The sequence below is a fragment of the Dasypus novemcinctus genome, chromosome 10, assembly GCF_030445035.2.
Source record: "Dasypus novemcinctus isolate mDasNov1 chromosome 10, mDasNov1.1.hap2, whole genome shotgun sequence".
NCBI lineage: Eukaryota > Metazoa > Chordata > Mammalia > Cingulata > Dasypodidae > Dasypus > Dasypus novemcinctus.
In genome coordinates, this window is record NC_080682.1 from 18,872,600 (window position 1) to 18,897,080 (window position 24,481).

The 24,481-nt window shown below is 38.9% G+C and overlaps 1 non-coding gene and 2 pseudogenes across 1 annotated transcript; all 3 read left to right on the plus strand.

Moving 5' to 3' along the window:
* Window positions 1-642: 642 nt before the first annotated feature.
* Window positions 643-15,162, plus strand: LOC111760768 (glycine N-acyltransferase-like; annotated as a pseudogene).
* Window positions 10,436-10,534, plus strand: LOC111760771 (small nucleolar RNA U13). Its single transcript, XR_002794372.1, has one exon. It is a non-coding gene; the product is annotated as a small nucleolar RNA U13 (small nucleolar RNA).
* Window positions 10,828-11,562, plus strand: LOC139439740 (thymidylate synthase pseudogene; annotated as a pseudogene).
* Window positions 15,163-24,481: the final 9,319 nt, after the last annotated feature.

Genomic DNA, 24,481 nt, shown 5'->3' on the forward strand with positions numbered 1-24,481 from the left:
GTTCCTTGGTGTGGTGGTTGTGCATCTTTGCCTCCTTGTTGTAGTGTGTTAGGTCATTGAACTGGAGAGAACGTGTTGCAACTCTGCTGAGGATCAGGGCCCAGCCTGCACTTTGAAAGCCCAGAAATTCAAGTCTCTTGGATGCACACCTACCAATTCCAGCACCAACTATAGGTTCAAATAAAAGGCACAAAAGAGGCATGTGTAGAGAAGTAACATCTGAGTCTAACTCCATCACACTCAGGAGCAGAAACTCCAATGTAGGGCCCACTGGCGAGACACCAAACTCAAGAACTACCTACATGAGCACAGGACCTGGCTTTCTTTATGGCCCTCAGGAGCCCAACTATTTGAAATAGTATCTCCTTTGGCTGTCTATGAGATCCTGCTGAGACATGAATAAGTGTTACCTCTCTGATGACCTCCTGACTCACTTTGGAGTCTCTTAGCCATGTAAACTCATTTGTCTTTACCTTTTTGCCCATTTATTCAAGGTCTTTTTCTGGTTGCATCACCAGCCTGTGCTTGGTAGTTATCCCATGGTGTCTGGGAGTCTCATCCCTGGAGGTCACGTCCCATGCTAGGAGGAAGGATATGCAGATATGCTGAATTTGGCTTAGTGAGAGACCACATTTGAGCAACATGGATGCTCTCCAGAGGTAACTCTTAGGCACCCTATAACACTAGGCTAAGTTGAAATTTCATGAGCAAAGGCCCATCAATGGACCATCCTTCTTCACTAGTCATTGCCCCTGTAATTGGGAGCTTGTTGCTGTTGCATTAGAGAATGTGGCAGAGCTCCCAAGGATGGGAATTCAATATTCTTTCTGTTGTTGAGTGAATCTTCATCCACTGGGCAATGCCCCATGAACATCTGAACATGTTTATATGCTTATATGTATGCCCAGATGCCCAGGTGAACTTCCTCCCATGTATCTTCATCACTGATACCCCAAACCAATGAAACTCCCCTGCCATACTTGTAACTATTCTGTGATCCAAACTTCAAAAATGAAGCCAAGAATATCACCAAATTAAATTAATAGAAAAATAAAATAATAATGATAGGCTTAAACATAAGAAATAAAATACATAATAACTTAGAAAAACTAAACCTAAAATAAAGTAAAATAAATTGGGGTACTAAAATTGAAATTTTTTTTTTTAATTTAAAAAACTATTTTTTGAAGTTTGGCCTTTCATGACAGTAATACTGTTTTCCTTTTTGTATAGTGGCATTTTCTTCCATTTCTTTTCCAGTGTCTTAATTTTTTGTATTTTTTCTTCAAAGAAATTTTAGGTCATAGGAAAGCCACATATAGAATATATGGGACTCACACATACCCAACATGTTCTTTTTTCACCTTCCCTATTTATAAAATTTTTACATGTAGATGGTACATTTGTTACAACTGATGTACAAATATTGAAACATAGCTACTAACCATGGTCAATGGTTTACATTATGGTTTATATTTTAGACCACACACTTCTTTAAACTTTTGATGAGATTTAAGGTGGCCTGTGTCCATCACTGCAAGATCATGCAGAACATTTACATTGTACTCTAAATACCCACTCTTCCATCTATTCTATTCCTCCCTCCTCCTCCCCTCAGGGCCCACAGAGACCACCAGGCTTCATTCCTTGAAGGACAAGATTCATTAGATACTTGCAACAATGCTTAGGGCTTGACACACTAGTCTGTTCTCTTTTTTTTATATATTTATTTTTTTGTCTTTATTTATTATTTAATATTACATTCAAAAAATATGAGGTCCCCATATACTCCCCACTCCTCCCCCCATAACAACAACCTCTTTTAGGAACTGCCCAATCTCTGGAGATACCTCCCCTCTGCTTGAGAACATATCAGGCTTCCCCAGAATGGGATTCCAACTCCTTCCCACTAATTATGTAGCTGTCCTCCCACTGATACAACACACAATGCAAAATGATCACTCCCACATTCTCTAGAATACTTTTCCAGGTGCACCCTGTCACAGATGCCCTCCCATCCAACACCCTAAACCAGTTACCCTTCCTTGTCGTATTGCCGAAAGAGCTTTCTCAACATTGTAGTTGTAACCATGTACCCAACAATTCCTGGTGTTCTCCCGGTGTTCACTCCCTTGCCAAACCCTCCCTCCATTTCTGTGGAGTGTTCAACCCATCCCTCCTACCCTACCTTTCCCCCTTATCAAGCTTGTACTGTCCAACCCAATGTTATCCCTAAACTTCTGTTATATCCCTTCACGGGACAACTACTCACTTTCACTTTATCTTAGTTTTCACCTGTATGGGTGTTGGCTCACAACCTTCTTCTCCCTTTCAATTTCTTCTAAACCTATTTTCCAGACTCTTGGTCTCTGTGTCTGCTCAAATTGCTCAGTTCACATCAGGGTGGTCGTGTAGTATTTGTCTTTCAATACCTGGCTTGATTCACTCAACATAAGGTTCTCAAGATTCATCCGTGTTATCTTGTGTGTTAGTACTGTATTTATTCTTATGGCTGAGTGATATTCCATTGTATGTATATGCCACATTTTGTTTATTCATTCATCTGTAATTGGGCATTTGGGTTGATTCCAACTTTTGGTAATAGTGAATACTGCTGCTATGAATATCGATGTGCATATATCTGTTTGTGTTCTTGTTTTCGATTCTTCTGGGTATATACCCAGCTGTGGAATTGCTTGATCATATGGCAGACCTATATTTAGTTTTCTTAGGAACCGCCAAATTGTCCTCCACAATGGCTGCACCATTCTACATTCCCACGAACAGAGGATGAGGGTTCCCACTCCCCCACATCCCGTCAAACATTTGTAGTCCTCTCATTTTTCAGTGATCACCGGTATAATGGGTGCAAGATGGTATCTCACTGTAGTTTTGATTTGCACTTGCCTAACAGAGATGTTGGGCATCTTTTCATGTGTTTTTAGCCATTAGTATTTCTTGGAGAAGTGTCTGTTCAAATCACTTGCCCATTTTTAAAGTGGGTTGTTTGTCTTTCATTTTTGAGATATAGGATTTCTTTATATATGCTGAATATTAGGCTCCTATCAGGTATATGGTCACCAAATATTTTCTCCCATTGGGTAGGCTGTCTTTTCACTTTCTTGATAAACTTCTTTTAGGGGCGGAAGGTTTTAATTTTAAGGACATCCCATTTATCTATTTTTTCTTTTGCTGTTTGTGCTTTGGGTGTTAAGTTCATGAAGGCATAGGTACTGTAAATGCTTCCCTATGTTAAGTTCCAATATAACCTGTATATTGGCTCTTGGAAGCTTATTAAGTGCTTTCTAATCCCTCCCTTAGGGGAGTTGAAATTTTGATAGTTTTCAGCAAGGGACTAGTCCATTGCCTGACTCCACCCTCTCCCAGACCAAGTTTCTCTATGCTAGGTGGTTAGGTAAATAAGGCTGCCTCAGCAAACTCGTTTCTCCTTTCTTCCTGGTGCCACCTCCTATCAGCTGGTATGCTTATCAAATCTCAAAGAGGGTCCAAGCAACAAAACCCACATAAAGGAAACCCCACTTCACCCTTCACTAGAACCCCCTCACTCTTAGAGAATGCTTTCTCCCACTGGGTGGATGGCAGGAGTTGGGGATCAGTGCAACTTTTTGCCTTGAGAGTGGGGCTTAGCAGTCCCACAGCTTCCAGATTCTGGGTCAAGAAATTCATGGTTTGACCTTGAGCAAATTGTGCCTTTGTCCAGCTCTCTCCAGAACAATGCCTTGAAGCCTCCTGCTCTATGAGTTCTCAAACAGCTCACTCACACAGAATCTTGCCCACATTCAGCCATTTTTTGCAAGAGAGATAATGAATGCACACTTAAACTGATATCATCTTGCTGCCTTCTGTCCTTAATACTGATATCTTGATTTTGGAATTCTTTTAGCTCCAAAATTGAGTGACAATAAATGCTGGTTGTTAAGCCAATCAATTTTTGGTATTTTTCATAGCAGCCTGGAAGCCAAAAGCATACTACATATAAAGAAAATCCTAAAGAGATTAAGTAAATTTTCCCAAGGTTGCACACCTAGGGTGGAAAACCTAGGATCTGGCTGTTTCCATGAATGAGGCAGAGTCCACACTCTTCGTTACTAGATTCTCCTGTTCTTAGTAGCAATTGGTTTAGTTTTTATCTAATGGCAACTATTATAATTCTCAATTATTCTTATTATATTTCATTCTTTGCTTAGAGCGCCAGGAAAATCAGAGTCAAATTTTAACCTTTTTCTTACCCCCTAAAATGTGACTTTGTTAGGGTCAATGTAAAGTAATTCCTAGCTTTGTATTAATTCCCTACATTCAGTTACATGTACCTTGAATTCCTCTTTTTTTTGGAATGCTACATTCATCTCTGATATACACAGGAATCTCAGAGCTTTTTTGAATGAGTTGGAGGAGTAATTAACTAATTTAGGATTTATAATATAAGTATAACTTGTGGTTCTTGAGAGCTGGGTGCCATGGCAAATAGGAGAAGGAGTAAGAAAGGGGGTTTATAGAGGAAAAAGGGATAGTGAAGAAGGAGGAGGAGAAGAAAAAGAGGAAAACTTTATGTCCATTCACACATAATCCCATGTCATTTCATGGCACAAGTCCAGAGGGCATTATTCATTATAGACATTAAAGATGTATTCCTTTCCATCAATACAGAATTGCAAACCAATGGGCTGATTTTAATCACAATGTGGTTGACTTCCACAGAAAAAGTAGGAAGAGAATAAGAAGATTGGTAGCAGTGATAAAATAGCATGTGATATATACTCCTTAAAGTACTTTGCACATATTTATTTCTTTAATTCTCACAAAAGTACTGTGATTTAGGCAGTGCTGTTATCCTATCTACCTATGAAGAAACCAAGGTAAAAAGAGGCTAAGTAACTTGCTCAAGGTTGCACAATTTGCAACTGGTAGAGTCAGGAGAATTACTGATAACAATTTAACTGCAAAAAATATTACATATCTTTTTAAATGTGTTTGTTAATTTAAAAGAGAAGCCAATGGACAGAATGCAAGAAAATGAACTGAAAAATTCAGAAAAAGAACCCTCTGCTTTCTACCAGTCTCATTCTTCCTTGGAATTGGTGAGGATTTTAGTGAAATGACCCAGTGAAGAAATACTTAAGAAAATTCAGGCCATTAGCATAGATCATTTTGCTCTTGTTTCTGAATCTTCTCCAGCTCTTCCCATTCCTGGCTGTTTTTTGGCTATCTCTCAAGGTAGGTGTCCTCCACGATGTTCCTATTGCAAGGTGTCAAGATACTGCAGACAATCCATCATCCATGTGGAATCTGAACCCCCTCTTGATGTTGAGGAGGACTGGACAAAGCCATCCCGGGTCCACAAGATGGAGGAATAGAGTATGGATTAGAGTGGACTTACTGGTGTTCTGCTGGGGAACTATTGTGATTAGTAAGGGAAGGAATTGTAGTAGTGATGTGGAGAGGGTGGCCACAGTGGATGCTTATGGTCAGGAGAAGGAAGAAGAGATATGGTGTGGGTGCATTTTCAGGATTTGGAGTTGTTCTAGGTAGTGCTGCAGGGACAGATGCTGGACTTTGTGTGTCCTGTCGTGGCCCACTGGCTGGACTGGTGAAGAGTGTGGACTACAATGTGGACCACTGTCCATGTGCTGCAGTTCTCCAGAATGTATTGGCCAGGTGCAATGGATGTGCCACAATGATGGAAGAGTTTGTTGATGTGGGAGGGGTGGCATGGGTGCGGTGGGGGTATATGGGGATCTCATATTTTTTGAATGTAACATTTAAAAGAAAATAAAGAAGAAGAAAAAAGATACTGCAGACACTGGAGAAATACTTGAGGAACAGTCTTCCTGAATCTTTAAACACGATGATGGAACATTCTGAAGGGAGTAAGGAAACACAGTAACCTGTGAAAGAGTCTAATATTTATTGAGCTTCTATTCTATGAAAAGTACTATTTAATGTTTTCTTTTATTTAAATTGCTTTTTCTTGCTTTAAGATACTTGAAGAATATAGACAAAATGGAAGCACATTGAAAGTTTTACCTAATATTCCACAAATAGTGTGATACATAGAGGTATGATTGAGACTGAATTGCCTTTAGCTCTGTGCTGAATGAAAAACAATTCTCTATTTCTTTACAAGAAACATTTCATAATAAACCTAGATTTTTGCCCAGTACTCAAAGTTGAAAGTGAGTACATATTAATGTTTAAATTATTTTCCCTAAAAGAAGAATTTCCAGGTGATAAACTAACCTTCTCTCTTCTAGAAAAATGATAACAGGTCAAATTCTATTTCATAAAAATTCAATGATTGTGGTTTATAAATAAGCCAGTTAAATAGATTTATAAATATTATAAAGTATAGATTTTTTTCATTGCAATGACATGAGTTGCAAAGGGGTTGGATTCATGCACATGTGGTGTGTGGGGAGGTACATGTGCACACACACATATGTGTGTGTGCACGTTACCATTACTCGGGAGGAGGGGTGACTGAAGTTGGTGACCAGCTAATTTGAAACTTCTTCTTCAGCTAATGAAAACAGATGACTTTTCATGACCAGCTACCCAGCTCCAAAACCAGTCATCTTCAAGTTCAGGTATATAGCAGCCATATTGAAGCAGTGATAGTGTTGGCAAACATTTATTGTGTAATACCTTGTTTCATACACTGTGATAATCGCCTTATATTCATTAGCTTATATAATTATCGGCCCTACGAGGAAGATACCACTACATTCCCTATGTTATACATGATAGTCATGATAGTTAGAAAACTTGAATAGCTTGCCCAGCTGCTCCATGCTGGGCCAAGAATATAAACTAGAGAGCTCACTTCAGTTCTCTGTCCACCTTCCTTTTGAACAAAATAGGAACCAATATTAGGAACTAGAAATTTTAAAACACTTAAGTGGATGGTCAGCAGCAACAAGTAGAAATGATACAATCCTCTCTTTTCATCCATCTATGTACCCAGACTAAGAGGTTCTCTTGGTGTGGGCATTCCCTTTCCTATAAATATTACTGGTCCTTTTGCACTAGAGCTTGACTGTGAGGTAGTCTCCCAGTTTTCATGTTATCTTGTGTTCAGGGAGAATTCCTGAGGTGCTGAGTTGGGCTTAAAAGCATATAAATAGGGGAGTGGGTGTTGCTCAGGTGTTGAGCACCTGCTTTGCATGTACAAGGTCCTGGATTCAATCCATGGTACCTCCTAAAAAAACAAAATTTAAAAAGACATATAAATAATCCATGCCTGGGGCTAAAACTTGTAACTCTCATGGAGCCACCATGAAGATCTCTGTCTTTCGTAGGAAGATAAGCTTCTCAGCCATACTCTGAAAGCATTTATTTCAGAAGTGGTAAAATAATACATCCATATAGTCGAAACTTATGGAACCATCAGAAAATTATAGAAAATATTTGCTTTTATTAACAGAAAAAGGCTCACATTGTGTTAAGGGGGAAGAAATCAGATTTCAAAATAATATGTATCAGGGATTTTTATTTTCATAAAATGTGTGCCTCTATGTGTATGAATTAAAGAAAGTTCTGGGAAAGATAATATGAAATTCTATAACAAAGAGTGGCATTTTTAAAATTATTAATTTTATTTGTCATGTATTTTCCAATATGCATGTATGAGTCAATACTTTGAAGGGGAAGTAATTTTTCCATATATAGTAAAAATATTATATAAAGATTGTTGGACTTAGATACTTTTAAAAACATAAAACTACATGATTTCATAGAAACAGGCCTTACCTTGTTCAAACAAAAGGCATTTGGCTATGATTTCCTAATATGACAACCCTCCTATTTCTTGAAATGTTGCAGGTTTATTGGATTATCTTCCACATTAACCAGGGAAACCTGTTCAAACTAAATGTGCTGGTATACAAATGGCCTGCTTTTAGTACAGTGCTTGTCAGACCTCAGGAACAGGTATTATGTCAGTGGTGGAATGACTATGCTTTAATGTTTACATTTGCTGTGTGCCTACCATGTACCTTGCAATTTAGTAGACACTGGAGAATAAGAAATTAATCATGAGGCTGAAAACTAAGACCCTGTGCTCAAGAATCCCACAGCTTGGAGAAGCAGATACATAAACAAGGGCTAATATGGTGTGAGAGATGCAGAAACAGAAGATCTACAAGATACAGAAATAGCCCAGGAATAACTGGTAAAAATTAAATGTGGACATCTAGTTGACCAAGATAGCAGCATAGATGTTCCAGGGTTCTATCCTTCACAGAATCTTTGAACAACTAGCAAAAATGGGCAAAACCATCTTCTTTGGTATTCCAGAAAATATAGAGGGTTGCAGTTACAAGGCAAGCATTGAACCAAGAAAAATATTTATGAGAAAGTTTGTGCTGCTCTTGCTGCCCCCTCCCTTAACCTTCTACTGAATTGTGTGCAACTGGCTTGTGCCCTCATTATCGGTCCCTGATCCTGTTCCAGAGGGAGTAGGCATAACCTGTATACACACATTGGGTTGCCTGCATGTTGCTGCCAATGTATTGAGTGGACACATGAAGAACTGAACCAGGATACTCATCTCTAGATTGCCTTGCCAGAACTTGTCCTATAGGCAGAAGCAGCTTGTAGAGAGCTAAAGTAGTTTCAGAGGCAAACAACTGAGGTGAACTCAGGTAACAGATTGCTGATATCAAGACATATATTAGTATACTTGGAAAGGAAGAAAAGTCTACTTCATAGGTATTAGAAGGGGCCTTCAGATACGTATAAAAGGAGGAATTCTTAAGGTCAAAAGTGCATGCCAAGATCAGGAAGCATGCTTATCTTTTGTTAAGAGGGCTAAACTCTAAAGGAGGTCACACAACAATTAAATGACAGTGTTTAAAGACTATGAAAGGCATTTATTCCTTGGATCATTTGTATTTTTTTAGCTACTAGTACTCAAAAAGTATCTGTCACATCACTAGCTGGATAGACAATTGAGGGAAAGAGAGATCAGGGACTAAATTCCAGATTTAGCTCCTTAATATATTAAAATGTATGGTGTGCAACAGAATATCACAGAACAAACAAAGAAACAGAAAATGATGGTTCATGAAAAGGAAGAAGATATAACTTTGGAAGTCATAAATGAGGAAGACCAGACTTTGGACATATTAGACAAGGTCTTTAAAAAAATGATATTCAATATGCCCAAGTAAATAAAGGAAAATAAAGAGAAAGATCTAAATATATCACAGAAGTGATGAATGAAATATTTGAGACTATAAATAAATAGATATAAATTATAAAATGGAAGCAAATAAAATATTGCAGTTGAAGACAACTCTCAGGAGGGTTTCAACAAGACACAGGAGCTGACAGAAGAATCAGTGAATTCTAAGACCTTTGAAATGATTCAAAGAATAGAAAGGGAAAAGAATGAAGAAAAGTGAACAATGCCTGAGACTTGTTGGACACCATTAAGTATACAAACATGTGTATTATGGGAGTCCTAGAATGAGAAGAAAGAGAGAAAGTAGAAGAATGAATATTCAAAGAAATAATGGTAGAATAACTACCAAATTTAAAGTAAAACATGAATATAAACATTCAAGAATATCAACCATGATAAACTCATAGAAAACCATATCCCAGCATACTGTGGTTAAACAGAAAATGCCAAGGACAAGTAGTGTTATGAAGGCTGCAAGAGAAAAACCAATATGGCATGAATGTGGGGGCCCTAATAGGATTAAGTGGCACTTTCTTATTAGAAAGCATGGAAGCAAGAAGGCAGTGGAATGAAATAAAATAATTGCTAGCCAAGTATTCTATATTGAGCAAGGCTTTCTTTCAAAAATAAGGAAGAAATGAAGACATGCTCAGATAAACAACAGCTGAGGGAGACTATCACTATTGGCCTGCCCTATCAACAATGCTATGGGGAGTTCTTCAAACCAAAAAGAAAGGACACAAGACAGTGGATTGAAGTGGCCTAAAAAATAAAGGCCTCTGGGGAAAGATAATTATATGGGTACTTGCATTTTGATGTATAATTCACTTTTTTTTTTTTACTTGCAGTTTCTAAAATACAAATGCATAAAAATGATAATTGTATGTTTTGTATATATAATATATTAAGACATAATTTATAACAAGTGCAACAAAAAATGGGGAACTGTGCACATAAGAACACAGTTAGCATCAAATCAAACATGATTTTCATAGATTTAGGATATTAAATTTAAATTCCATAGTAAACACAAAGATAATATCTAAAAATATATGTGGAAGAAAATGAGAAGGCTCAAAATGTCTCATCACAAAGAATTAAATAAATATGAAAGTAGGCAGTAATAGAGGAATTGAGGGACAAAAATGGTGTAAGACTTACAAAGACCAAATGGCAAGAAGGAAGAAGAAAATACTGCATTAATGGTAGTTATTTTTAAAGAAATGGATTCAGATCGTTTTGTGGTTCATAAACATGATGAATGGGTATTCATGCAGTTGTGTGAGATGTGCTTCTTTCAAAACTTGCACATTACCCATTGCCCATTTCATGTGAAAAAAAAATAATGTAAATGGATTCAATCCACCAATCAAAAGGCAGAGCTGACAGAATGTATAAAAGCATGACTGACATCTGCTGTGTACAAGAAACTCCCTTAAATTCAAATATGCAGTAAGTTGAAAGTGAAAGGCTGGAAAAAATATTCCATGAATACAGTAATCAAAAGAGATCTGGTGAGGAGCTTCCAACTCAGGGGCTGACTCAACACAGGAGCCCAAGGGGAACTGTAGTACCTGGGGTAGAGCCAGCACATCCTTCCCTGGGGCTCCAGGAAGGAGGACAACATGAATCTGCAGGCACTGTGTGGCCTGAGAGATGAGTTTCCACTGTTGACCACAAAAAGTATATTCTGGAATGATGTTTGGATGAGTTGCCATGGTTTATCAAGAGATCCACAAATACTAAAGAACATTCTTCCAAAAGATTGCAAATACATCACTCCAGAGGATTACATGATGTGTTGGACAGCCAGGGTTTCTCCACCAGAGAAGAAGAAAACTTGGGCCTAGTTTATGGTTTTCGGTGGAAGCATTTTGGAGGTGAATAAAAGATATGAATTCAGATTATTCAGGCCAAGGAGAGTATGAGCTGCAGAATGTGATTGACACAATCAAATCCAAGCCCAAGAAGAGAAGAATCATCATACATTCTTGGAATTCAAAAGTCTTCCTCTGATGATGTTGCCACCATGCCACACCCTTTGCCAGTTCTACACGGGCAATAGAGAGCTTTCATGCCAGCATGTAAGTGATGGTGTGTCCTTCAATGTCACCAGCTATGCCCTGTTCACCTACATGGTCACACACATCACAGGCCTAAAGCCAGGTGACTTTGTACCTACTTTTAGAGATGCACATTTTTACCAGAATCCTATGAAGTCACAAAAATTCAGCTTCAGCAAGAATCAAGTCCTTTCCCCAAGCTCAGAATCTTAAAAAAGTTGAAAGAATTGATGACTTCAAAAAGACTTTCAGATTGAATGTCCTCATCTGACTATTAAAATGGAAATGGCTGTTTAAATTTCTTTTAAAGACTTTAAATTATTTCTAGGGTGTTGTCAGTCTTTAAGGGTTGTGCAGCAGGTGAATTTGCAATAAAGGGAAATTTAATTAGGTTAAAAACCTGTTGATTACCTATTAGGTGTTATTCATGTTAAAAAGCATTTCTTTCAAGGATCTTGCTACAGACAAATTTAGTTGCTGCTTTTTTGAGCTTGGCTAACTCACTGAGGATGTATGAACAGGCTAAGATTATAAGTAAGGTCATATAGTGTATCTTCTTTGATTACAATGGTACAATCTAGAAATAAAAACAGAATGAGACTGGAAAACTCACAAATATGTGGAAACCCACTCTTAAAAAATCAACGGGTGAAAGAAGAAACCAGAGGGGAAATTAGGAAATATTTGAGGGAACCAACAATGCAAATACAACATACCAAAACTTTTGGAATGCAGTGAAGGTGGTACTGAGAGGGAAATTTGTCTCTCTAAATGTTTACTGAAAAAGGAGAAAGATCTCAAATCAGAGTTGGAGGTTCTAAAAAAAGAGGAGCAAGCCAAACCCTACAAGAGTGCAAGAAAAGAACTAACAATGATTAGAGTGGAGAGAAATTAAATAGAGAATTTTTTTAAAAAAGACACAGTATTATAGTACTTAAAAATATCACAGTATAATAGAATTCTATGAATCAGCATTGCAATATGAAATATAAGGAATTTTATTTATTTCCCTTTTCCTAATGCAAATAGGAGATGACAGATGACCTTGATCACTACACTATTACTAAATCTAATCCAAGGGTTTCAAGAACTGTGAGAAATTCTTTCAATCACCAGAAGTCATTAATTGGAAACATTTGCAGATCCAAAGAAAAAGGTGTGGGATATGTGCTGACTCTGTTCTGGCAGGCAGTGCTGGCTGTAGGCTGTGAAGAGGATGATAGGGCTATGTGCTGCCAGCAGTCTCACCAGTCTTACTCATATAGAACTGAAGCAGAAAGAGAGGGCAAGCACCAATGTGCAAGCCCTTTTAAACTTCTTGCCTCAAATTTGCTCTTGTCTCATTTTGAAAAGTAAGGAACAAAGCTAAGTTTAGATTCATTACAGGAGAGGACTATCCCAGATGTCTTAGTTTGCCAGCACAGCTATGACAAATACCATATAACTCGTTGGATTAACCAATGGGAATGTATTGGCTCACATTTGGAGATTAGAAAGTCAAAATCAAGGTATTGGCATGCCTTGCCTTCTCTCTGAAATGTAGCATTCTAGTGATGCCTTGTTGTCAGTCAATCTCATCCCCCATCACATGACAATTTGTTTCCTTGGTCTCCCTCTGTAGCTACTCCCATGTCCAATTTCCTGTGCTTTTAAGGTCTTCAGCCATATTGGGCTAAATAGGATTCTCTTTGAATTTGGGCATATCTTAAGTGATAACATTTTAATGGTCCTATTTGTAAATGGGTTAATTCCTACACCTTGACTCACCTTAACTAATAACATATTCAAGATCCTATTTATAAATCTGTTAATATCCAGTGGACTGGAGGTTAGGACTTGAAAATGACTTTTGTGAGATAGTATTCAATCCTCAATACCACAGAATTGGTATAGGAAGATGTATTAATCAGCCAAAGGGGTGCAGATGCAAAATACCAGCAATTGGTTGTTTTTAATAAAGGGTATTTATTTGAGGTAGGAGCTTACAGATACCAGGCTGTAAGCATAAGTTACTTCCTTCACCAAACTTTATTTTCACATGTTGAAGCAAGATGGCTGCTGACATCTACTAGGGTTCAGGCTTCCTGGGTTCCTCTGGGCTCAGCTTCTCTGTGTTCTCCACATGGTCAACTGTAGACTATGAGGCTCTCTAGACTTTGCCTCTGTCCACAAGGTAGGCTATAGACTAGCAGGTGAATGACTGTTTCTCTCCCTGGGTTTCTGCCGTGTCTAAGGAACCATCTCTATTCCTCTGTGTGCTTCTCCTGGCTCCAGTCCTCTCTTTGTAGGACTTGCTTCTCTTTCCCCAGTGTTCTTACTTCCTGGGGCTCCAGCTTAAGACTTCAGCATTAAATTCAACATCAGAAATCCTCAACTCTTTTGCCATGCCATTTGTCTGTGAGTTCCCACCACTTGGTGGGGACTAATGATGTGGCCCAAACAAAGCCCTAATCGTAACTTAATCATGCCGAGGTATAGACCAGATTACAAACATAATCCAATATTTATTTCTGGAATTCATAAGCATATCAAACTGCTACAGAAGTCTGGGACATTACTGTAAAAATCTCCCATTCTTGGATCACATTAAGTGATCATAAATGTTGTCTACTATTTTTCATAACTCATATGCTTGATTATCAAAACTCCTTGGAATGTGGTCTGGAAAATTGTGTCCTGGTGTTGATATTACCACAAATGATGTAAATATCTGACATGTTTTCACTTACATAAGAGAGGGGAAATTGCACAAACCGCAGCTAAATGACCATGGCCACACAGAAGGAGCATCAAGTCTGTATCAATGAATTTCTGACTTTAAATCTCTGATGCTTCTTATTACACTGCAGAGCTTCTGCTTAGGAAATACTTAAGCAATTACACATTTCCTTATAATCTCATTTGGGTTCACAAACCATCCTGAATGAGATGATACAAAATCTTGCAGTCACTAAATCCTTCAAGGTCAAAGCATATACAGTGCTTTCTCTATATGATGACTGAGACAGCAAAGAAATTAGGTACTTCCCTGTTGGATGCAAATAATTTATCATCTAATAATTGGAAACCTAAAACCATGTGAGTTTAATTAAAGCCATTCTGTAGTATTCATGTCTCTTCCTAATGAAAGAGCCTCCCAACTTGTCTCCCTACTTTCACTCTGGTCTCCCTACAAGCCATTTTCTGCACATCAACCAGAATAATCATTTTTAACAATGTAATTTATACTATGTTCATCTCCCTTCTTATTTTTAATAAAATCCCAAACACTTCAACACTGTGAATCAGGCTCTTGGCTAGCTCTCCAATCTGTCTTTTCCTTCCTTCTCACTCCCTCCAACAACACTGTTCTTTCTCTTCCTCTCTCTTCACAAGCTCATCCATACTTAAGCACTTTGCCTTTGCTATTTCTGATGCCTACTCTTTCTTTGAAGACAATAGAGGTAAGGACAAATATAAAACTTCATATTCATGGATTTTTGATTCTCTCTTGGCTCCCTCACAATCAAGATATGTTTAAACTCTCACCCTTAGATGTCAGCAATGCTGCCTTGGTGAATAAATTCTGGCATTGCAGTGGGAAAGAGAAGAGCCAGAGATTCTGTGTATGTTTTATCCAGACCTTTTCCACCTTCTGCCTTCTGGGGCCTGATGGGATCCCTGTATCCTGGTCCATAATGGACCAGACTGGAGTGATGCAAATAGCAGCCAATGTGCCTGGGGACAGGGCCTTGTCACTTATGTCATCTATTACCAGACCCAGGCTGTGAACAAACTTGGCTTTCCCATGTATTGGCATATAGAAAAGAGCTACAAAATTATGCAAAAATGAGCCACAATCAGAAGCATGTCCCCATGCCCTGTGACTGGAACCAGTGGAACTATGTGCCTCTGTGAAGAGGGCCTGGAGTTCAAGAGTGTTGGTTAGGCCTGAGTGTGAGATTGAAGGAGCAGATGTTCAATACAAAGAAAGAATAAACAGTAACCAGTGGTAAAGGAGTGGTCACAGTTTGGGCTCTGGAAAAGCAGTGATGAATGATGAGCAGGAACACAATTCTCCATGTCCTCAAATTGCTCATGCACCTCCCTTAGCTTCCTCAGTACAAAGTAGGACAGACAGCACTGTAGGGGCCCCCACATTGTTTATCTCCCCCAACTTTCAGATTTACAGTTTTCTTTGATCAGCTGCATGTTGCTCCACATTGCTTCTTCTGGAATTCCCTGTGCCTGGCTTGGCAGAAACTTTCCAACATTGGCAGGAGGTGGTAATATTTTAGGGGCACTATGACTTATTTCTTTCTCTTTGTATGGACTATGTTTTAGTGATCAGATTGAAGGTCTTTAGAGATTATCCTTTCCCCTTTGATTGCTGTTTTACAGGTATATTAAATATACTATATACAAATATACATGAGATATTACATAAATACTGTATGTATGATACAGCAGAAAGAGTTTTAAGATAAAGACTAATATGATTAATACTAGCATGTCCTTTCTCCATTTCCATTCCATGGAAAAAGATCCAATATTGTTTCTAAAGCCCAAGCTTCCTAAACTCACTCTAATATCCAAACAAAAAAAGATACTTTGTGTTTGATTGTAAAAGTTTAATCTAAGTGGTCCATATAGGATTGGGCATGGGGTGAGTATATTGAGTGTAAAGTGGTTGTACCAGACTGAAATAATGGATATTTATTGAGAAAAGACATGGGTTATAGTGAAGGTGACTACAGCTTGGTTAACTCCTATTCTACATGACTTCAGCATACTATTTGGAATGCCTAAACTCTACCAATCATCTCAAGGAAGAGCCCAGCTGTTGGTGAAGACCACAAGGAGGATATTCATCCTGATTGGAACAGTGTAGCTGCAGCAGTTTTTCATCCCAACACTATTGGAAAAACAGCTTTCAGGCGGTGGACTTGGCCCAGTGGTTAGGGCGTCCACCTACCATATGGGAGGTCCGCGGTTTAAACCCCGGGTCTCCTTGACCCATGTGGAGTTGGCCCACACACAGTGCTGATGTGTGCAAGGAGTGCCATGCCACGCAGGGGTGTCCCCCGTGTAGGGAAGCCCCACACGCAAGGAGTGCACCCCATAAGGAGAGCCGCCCAGAGCGAAAGAAAGTTCAGCCTGCCCAGGAATGGTGCCGCACACGCGGAGAGCTGACACAAGATGATGCAACGAAAAGAAACACAGATTCCCGTGCCACTGACGACAACAGAAGTGGACAAAAGAAGACACAGCAAATAGACACAGAGAACAGACAACCGGGGTCGGGGGGAAGGGGAGAGAAATAAATAAATAAAAATCTTTAAAAAAAAAACCAAACAAAACAGCTTTCAACAGTAGCACTGGGCAGCAAAAACAGCACTGGAGATTGACCACCCAGATTAAGAAATTGCTCCTTTCTGGTATTCTTTAGTTCAGAGTTAGGGAGGAGAAGCCATGCTGCTTCTATGCCTGAATTTGTCAATCCTCTCATGTTGTTAAGGACTCTTTGAGGACTTTGTTTATTTTTCAGTGAATGATGCAGGGTTACAATTTCTGCTCTAACCCACAGCTGAGATAGAATGATGAAAAAAATGGATGACACCACTGGTTTACCTTGAACTTGTGAATTCTCTTATTCTATTTACAAGTCATTTAAAAACTGCAATTTTTAACAATTTCCTATAGGGACCTATAAATAATGTTTGGTCAAGTTAAAAATATAATTAAGCATTTTAAAACATTTGAGTTGCATCTATAAATTTTATTTCTCTTTAAGTATGTAAATTTCTGGCAAAAAATGAAATATTTTTAAGTACTAAGTAATTCTTATAATTCCAATAAAGCAGAGTTTTAAAAATTACACATAAGTGATTGGTCTTAGGTATACAGTTACAAAGAGGCAACAGGTTAAAAGTGAAAAAATGGAAAAAATATTTCCCACAAATACAGAACAAAGAGAAGTGGATGTCCATATTAATGTTAGGTATAGAGATTGAGTCAAAAACTGTTACAAGAGACAAAAAGACATTACATATTGATAAAAGGGTCAGTTCAACAAGAATATTTAGCAGTATAAATATACAAATACCAAAGAACAGGGTGCCAAATTATATAAAGGAAACACTGACAGAACTGAAGGGAGAAATAGACAATTGTACAATATAGTTGGAGAAATCAATATAAATTTTCAACACTGGATATAAAATCTACACAGAAGGTCAATATGAAAATACAGGACCTGAAAAACAGTATAAACCAACTAGATTTAGCAAAAGCATATATTACAGTTCACCCCAAAACAGAAGTATAAGCATTCTTCTCTAATGCTAGAGTTCACTCTTCAGGATAGATAAGAGGTTAGGGCACAAGAGAAGTCTCAATAAATGTAAAAATATGAAAATAATATAAAATAACTTAACTTGACTAAAGGAAATCATGCTAGAAATTAATAACAGATGGAAATATGGAAAATTTACAAATATGTGGTAATTAAACACCACACTCTTAAACAAGGGCTTAGAGACTAAATGAGAAGAGAAATTAGAAAATACTTATATATAAATGAAAAAGAAGACACAACATACCAAATTTTATGGAATTCAGCAAAGGCAGTGCTCATGGAAAATTTTATAGCTTTAAATTATTGCATTAAAAAGATGGAAGATCTCAGATTAATAACCTAGCATTACATCTTGAGGAACCAGAAAAAGAAGAGCAAGTAAATCCCAAAATAACATAAGAAAGGATATAATTGAGATTAGAGCAGAGATAAGTGAAATAAATAATAGATAAGCAACAGAGAAAATAAAACAAAAATGTCTCTGAAAAAAAAAAACCAATAAAATTAGCCAAGCTTTTGTTAGACTGAAAAAGAAGGAAAAGTGAAAAGATGCAAATAACTAAAATCTGTAAGGAAAATGGTGGTCTTCGATGACCTCACAGAAATAAATATGATTATAAGAGAATACGGTGAACAACTGTATGCCAACAAATTATATAATCTAGGAAAAAATGGAAAGATTCCGCAAAATACACCATTACCTAACTTGACTCGTGAAGAAAGAAAAAACATCAATAAACCCACAACAAGTGCAGATATTGAATCAATAAACCAAATTGTTCCAAAAATATTATTGGTTGAAACTTCTGGTTAACAATGAAGGTGTATAAGTCCATCCAGTGTGCCATCTCTCAATAGAACAACTTTAAAAATCTGGCATTACCATCTTCCTCAAAAACTCTAGAAAACATTTAAAGGTTGCAGTAACTCAGTGAGTGCCAAATCCAGAAAAGAGAGTTTTAAAAACATTAGGAAAAAGTCGTGGAGCCCTTGCTGGCCCATTTGCCACCCCTTCCTGGTGTGTGTGGAGCCAACCTGTGATTCCATTGTGGGTCCCTGGCCTGTATGAGAGGGAGCAGAATAATCTCTATGCACATATTAGGCAGCTTTTAAGTCAATGCCAATTTATCAGGTGGCAGTTTGAAAGACTGAACAAAGAAACTTGTCTCTGCTTGGCTCCCTTGGAACTTGTCCTGCAGGCAGAAGCAACTTGTGGAGAGATAGAGTGGTATCAGAAACAATTAATTCAAAGTGGCCTGTGCAAAGAATTACAGATCTCAAAATAAACAATAGAGCACACAAAAGAGGGGAAAGTCTATTTCATAGGAAGTGTAGGTGATACTGGGATTTCAGTAAACAGAGCAAATCTTAAGCCCATGAAGGAGCACCAGCCCAGGGCAAGAAGTAGACTCAGAAAAGATGGAGAGGAACTTGCTCTTCATTTCCACCTCATTGTAGTTTGCTAAAGTTGCTCAAATTAGATGTCATAAAATGATTTGGCTTTAACAGTGGGAATTTATTCGCTTGGTTTACAATATTATAGTTTTGAGGCTGAGAAAAAAAGTTCAAATCAAGGCATCATCAGGTGATGCTTTCTTTTTCCTGAAAGATTGGTTGCCAATGATCCTGGACCCCTCAGCCACATGGCAAGGCACATGGCTTCATTTGCTGGTCTTTCTCTTCTCTTCTAGGTTTCATTGTTTCATTTTCTTGTTTCTGTGAGTGCAGTGGTTTAATATGGTTATGAATTCCACAAATAAATATTGGATTATGTTTGTAATATGGTCTGTTAGTAGGTGTGGTTGAGTTATGATTAGGGCTTTGATTGGGCCACATCATTAGGGCATGGAGTCCCCACACTTTGATGGGTGGAGACTCACACATAAAAGGCATGTCAAAGCATGGGCCAGAACTCCTGCACAGGGCAGCACTCCTGCACAGGGCAGTACTCTGTGCAGGCCAGCACTCCACACAGGACAGCACTTCACACTGCCAGTCATTCTGGATGGAACAGCTTGCCACATGGGCCAGGTTGCCTTCACCAGGAGGCCCTGGGCATTGAACCTTGGACCTCCTATATGGTAGATGGGAGCCCAATTGCTTGGACCACATCTGCTTCCCTCTTTACATACGTTTCTTCTTTATTATTTTAATTGTACTATTCCTTTATATCAGTTTAGAGCTACACCATTCTGATTTTCCATAAAATGCTTCCCTTATTACTACTAATAACATGTTTGGCTGCTAGGAACAATCCTGCCTTATTTTCTATACTTTACTTCTTTTAAACTATTAGTAGTGCAGCCAGTTGAAATAATTCATGCCCATTCTAGTTCTTCAGGAAAAACCACAAATAATGGCTGTAGCAGGTTGTTATTCTTGATGAATTTGAAAAAGAAATATTGGATTATGTGTGTAAACTAGTCTTTTCTCTGGGGATATGAGATTATATTGGCTTCAGAGGTTTACTTGATAACTTAATAAAGTAAACCTCTTTTGATATTAGGACATTGAGTCCCCAACATTTTTTGGGTGTGAACTCTCAGATAAAAGGCATGGCATAGACAGAGTTGAGGGTTTTTGATTTTGGAGTTTTGATGTTGGAGTTTAATGCTGAAGCCTTAAGCTGAATCCCCAGGAAGTAAGGACTCAGAGGAAATAGAAGCAAGCCCCAGGAATGGAGGAAGCCAGGAAGCCTGAACCTTGTAGACATCAGTAGCCATGTTGCTCCAACATTTGAAAATAGACTTTGGTGATGGAAGTTACTTATGCTTTGTGGGCTGGTATCTGTAAGCTCCTTCCCCAAATAAATACACTTTATGAAAACCAAACAATTTCTGGTATTTTGCATCAGCACCCATTTGGCTGACTAATACAGAATTTGGTACTGAGAATCGGGGAAGTGCTTTTGCAATTACTAAAATGCTGGAACTGTTTTATAAATGGGTAAGGGGTATTTTTTGGAGGAATCATGAGATGCTTGATGGAAAAGGCCTAGATTGCTTTGAAGAGACTGTTGATAGATATATGGATGCTAAAGAGACTTTTTATGATGCCTTAGAATTAAATGATGAAACTATTTTTGGAAACTGGAGGAAAGGTCATCCATCTTTTAAAGTTGCAAAGAACTTAGCAAGATTAACTCCTGGTGTTTTATGGAAGGCAGAATTTGAAAATGGTGAACCTTGGTACTTAGTTGAACAAATTTCCAAAGTAAACTCATAAAATTTGGCTTGGCTTCTGCTTGCAGCTTATAAAAAAAGTGGGAGATAAAAGAGATATGCTGAGGCCTGAACTGTTGGGCACAATGAAAACTGAAACAGCTTGTAAAAATTCCAAGCATCTGGAAGTCAAGCTCCCAGATGAAAGTGCCCCATTGGAGGACTTAACCCTATTTGGAACTGGTAAGTTATGATTGAAGGTGCAGTTATCTAGGAAAGATTTGTGGAAAGTCTTACGTCTGATGGCTTGGACCCCTGCTTCCTGCATTGTAAAGCAACAACGTTTTTGAGAGAGCTGTATGAACAAAACCACTGTCAACCTGGAATAAAAAGGATATGGAAAGGAGAGTGTGATGGTTGGGCTATTGTGTCATCTCAGCCAGGTAACTGTGCCCGGTTGTTTTGTCAAGCAAGCACTGGGCTAAATACAAGAGCATTTATGGATTTTAGGTACCATTGACTTTCTGCAGTGGTAAATCATGGAAAGCTGATTATACAACCAGGGAGATTGCCATCAGCAATGACTAACACTTATCACAATCAGTTGAAAGCCTTAAAAGAGGAATTGATTGCAGCATTGAGAGAGAATTTCTCAGTTCATCTTTGGACAACCAGCATCTCCAAGAACTCATCAAGAACCTTCATTGGACTTTCATTGCAGCTCCTGGTTGCAGCCTGCCTGTGGAACCTGGACTTGTGCATCCCCATGGCTGCATCCAAGACTTTTATAGAATCACACAGTATTGAAAGATATCTCTTCTTGGTTTTGTTTCCCTAGAGAACCCTGACTAATACAGCCTGGTAAAGGAAGTAGTTTTTAAAGAACAGAGTCTTTTTTTTTTTTTAAGATTTATTAATTTATTTAATTCCACCCCCCCCCCCCAGTAGTCTGTTCTCTGTGTCTATTTGCTGAGTTTTGTTTCTTTGTCTGCTTCTGTTGTCATCAGCAGCACGGGAAGTATGGGCAGCGCCATTCCTGGGCAGGCTGCACTTTCTTTCACGCTGGGCGGCTCTCCTTACGGGTGCACTCCTTGCCGTGGGGCTCCCCTATGCGGGACACCCCTGCGTGGTGTGGCACTCCTTGCACGCATCAGCACTGCGCATGGGCCAGCTCTACACGGGTCAAGGAGGCCCGGGGTTTGAACCGTGGACCTCCCATGAGGTAGATGGATGCCCTAACCACTGGGCCAAGTCACATGAGGAATCTGAGTTGGTTCTGGCATTTTTCAATTGCCCCTCTACTCCAATTGGATTCAAGGGTACTGACAATTCCCCTTCCAATATCAAAGAGACTGATAACAGTACATGGCGTGAGTTGGCAATTGAGACATGAAAATAGCAACACTAAATTTCCCTATATCCATCCTTATAAGAAGCAAGGATCTGGGTGAGAGTGTTTTCAACAACTTAACAGAGTTTGGTGGAGTCAAAACAGTATAATAATGTTGGCTGGCTCCTCCTAGATAATCTGGATAGTGTTACGAAATAAAGAGATGAGTTAAAGGCTTCCAATATGAAGCTTAAACACTGAAAGGATGATGTGAAAGTTTCTATGTGTTCTCTGAAAGAAAATCTTGCCTCTTGTAGCCATAAGCTTGAAATATCTGAAAACCAAACTCAGAGTCTCATTGTATGAGTAGTAAAGTTACAAAAGAAACTAAAATCTCAACCCTGCAGGCTTTCTTCAGTTCAAGTGAAGGCATTGATTGGAAAAGATTGGAATCCATAGAATTGGGATGGAAACATATGGGGTGATGATGATATTGATGCAAACATTGGAACCCTGAATTCTGCTGAGACTTTTACCAGATAAAATGGATGGACTGCCTTGTGGAGAATACACCTGGTCAACCTTGTATCATCCAACCTTCAGCCTGCCCCAGGGAGTCTAAAACAACTTCCAGTCCTGAAGTGGGTACTAGCCAACCTGAAGCTTGCACTGCCCAGCCTCCAGCCTGCCCCAGGGAGTCTGGACTTCCTCCCAGCCCTAAGACATGTACCACCAAACTCCAAAATGCCCTGCTGAGAGCATCCAGTCTGCCCTGAGGAAACTGCCTTCCACCCTTGCATGAAGCAATTAATCCTGTGTCACCAGAAGAAAATGCAAAGGAATGCCCTGAGGTTAGTCATTTGCAAAGCATTTCTGATCCTTTTCCTTACCCACACCCACCACCTCTCCTGTGCCTGAGACCTATTACTAGACTAAAATGACAACAAGCCCTGAAAGGTGAAATACAAAGTGTGACCTATGAGGAAGTAAGGTATACTCAGAAAGATCTGCATGAGTTTTCCATCCTATATAAACAGAAATCAGGGGACTATGGATCCTAAGGGTATGGGATAATGGCAGAAGGAATATAAAGTTGGATTATGCCAAATTTATTGATATGGGCACACCAAGCTGAAATTCTGGGTTCCCTGTTTTAGTTCAAGAAGTTAGAAAGGGCTCTAACAGTTTGTTGGGTGGGCTGATTGAAACATGGGCCAAAAGATGGCCTAGCACATCTGAGGTTGAGATGCCCAATTTGCCCTGGTATACAGTAGAAGAGGGAATTCAAAGACTTAAGGCTATGATGGAATTAGAATCCTTAAACATTATGGGGATGATTGGATGCCGGTCTGGTAAAAGTGAAGTATCCATAGTTAATTGCCAAAGTCAAGGTGGGTGTGGCTATGGCAATGAAAGGCATATTCCAAAAAGCACTGAAAAGAGTCTGAGCCATGTAGAGTTATGTATGGCATTGGCTAATACATCATGGGGTACCTAGCATTGAAATAGATGTACAGTCTACTAAATTTCTTCTGGATCTGTATAAACAGAAGAGTTCTAGGATGAGTGAATAAAAACCTAATTCAAATTACAGATGCAGAGAAACACAGCACCTTAAGTCCCAGGCTAGAGACTGTTTACAGATCCAGAGCCCCTTAAAGGAGGAGGCCAGGTCTCCCTGGGGAAGGATCCTATTAAACTGCTCAAAATATATACTGTTAATCTTCCTCCCACCTTTCCCCAAAGGAGATCTATGGCCTCTGACCTGCATAACTGTGCATTGGGCAAAAGGAAATGATCAGACATTTCAGGGATTATTAGAAAATGGCTAAGAAATGACATTAATACCAGGAGACCCAAGACATCACTGTGGTCCACCAGTCAGAGTGTGGGCTTATTAAGGTCAGAATATTAATGGAGTTTTAACTCAGGCCCATCTCATAGTTTGTCCAGTGGGTCACCAGCCCCAAAGTATGGTTATTTCGCCAGTTCCAGAATGCTTCATTGGAGGAGACATACTCAGTAACTGGCAGAATCTGCATATTGGATCCCTGACTTGTGGAGTGAGGGCTATTATGGTTGGAAAGGCTGAGGAGAAGCCACTAGAACAGCCTCTACCCAGGAAAATAGTAAAACAAAAGTAATACTGGATTCCTGGAGGGATTGCAGAAATTAGTGCCATCCTCAAGGATTTGAAGGATGCAGGGGTAGTGATTCCCACCACATCCCCATTCAACTCTCCTATTTGGCATGTACAGAAAACAGATAGATCTTGGAGGATGACAGTAGATTATCATAAACTTAACCAGGTGATGACTCCAATTGCAGTTGCTGTCACAGATGTGGTATAATTGCTTGAGCAAATCGACACAACCCCTAGTACCTGGT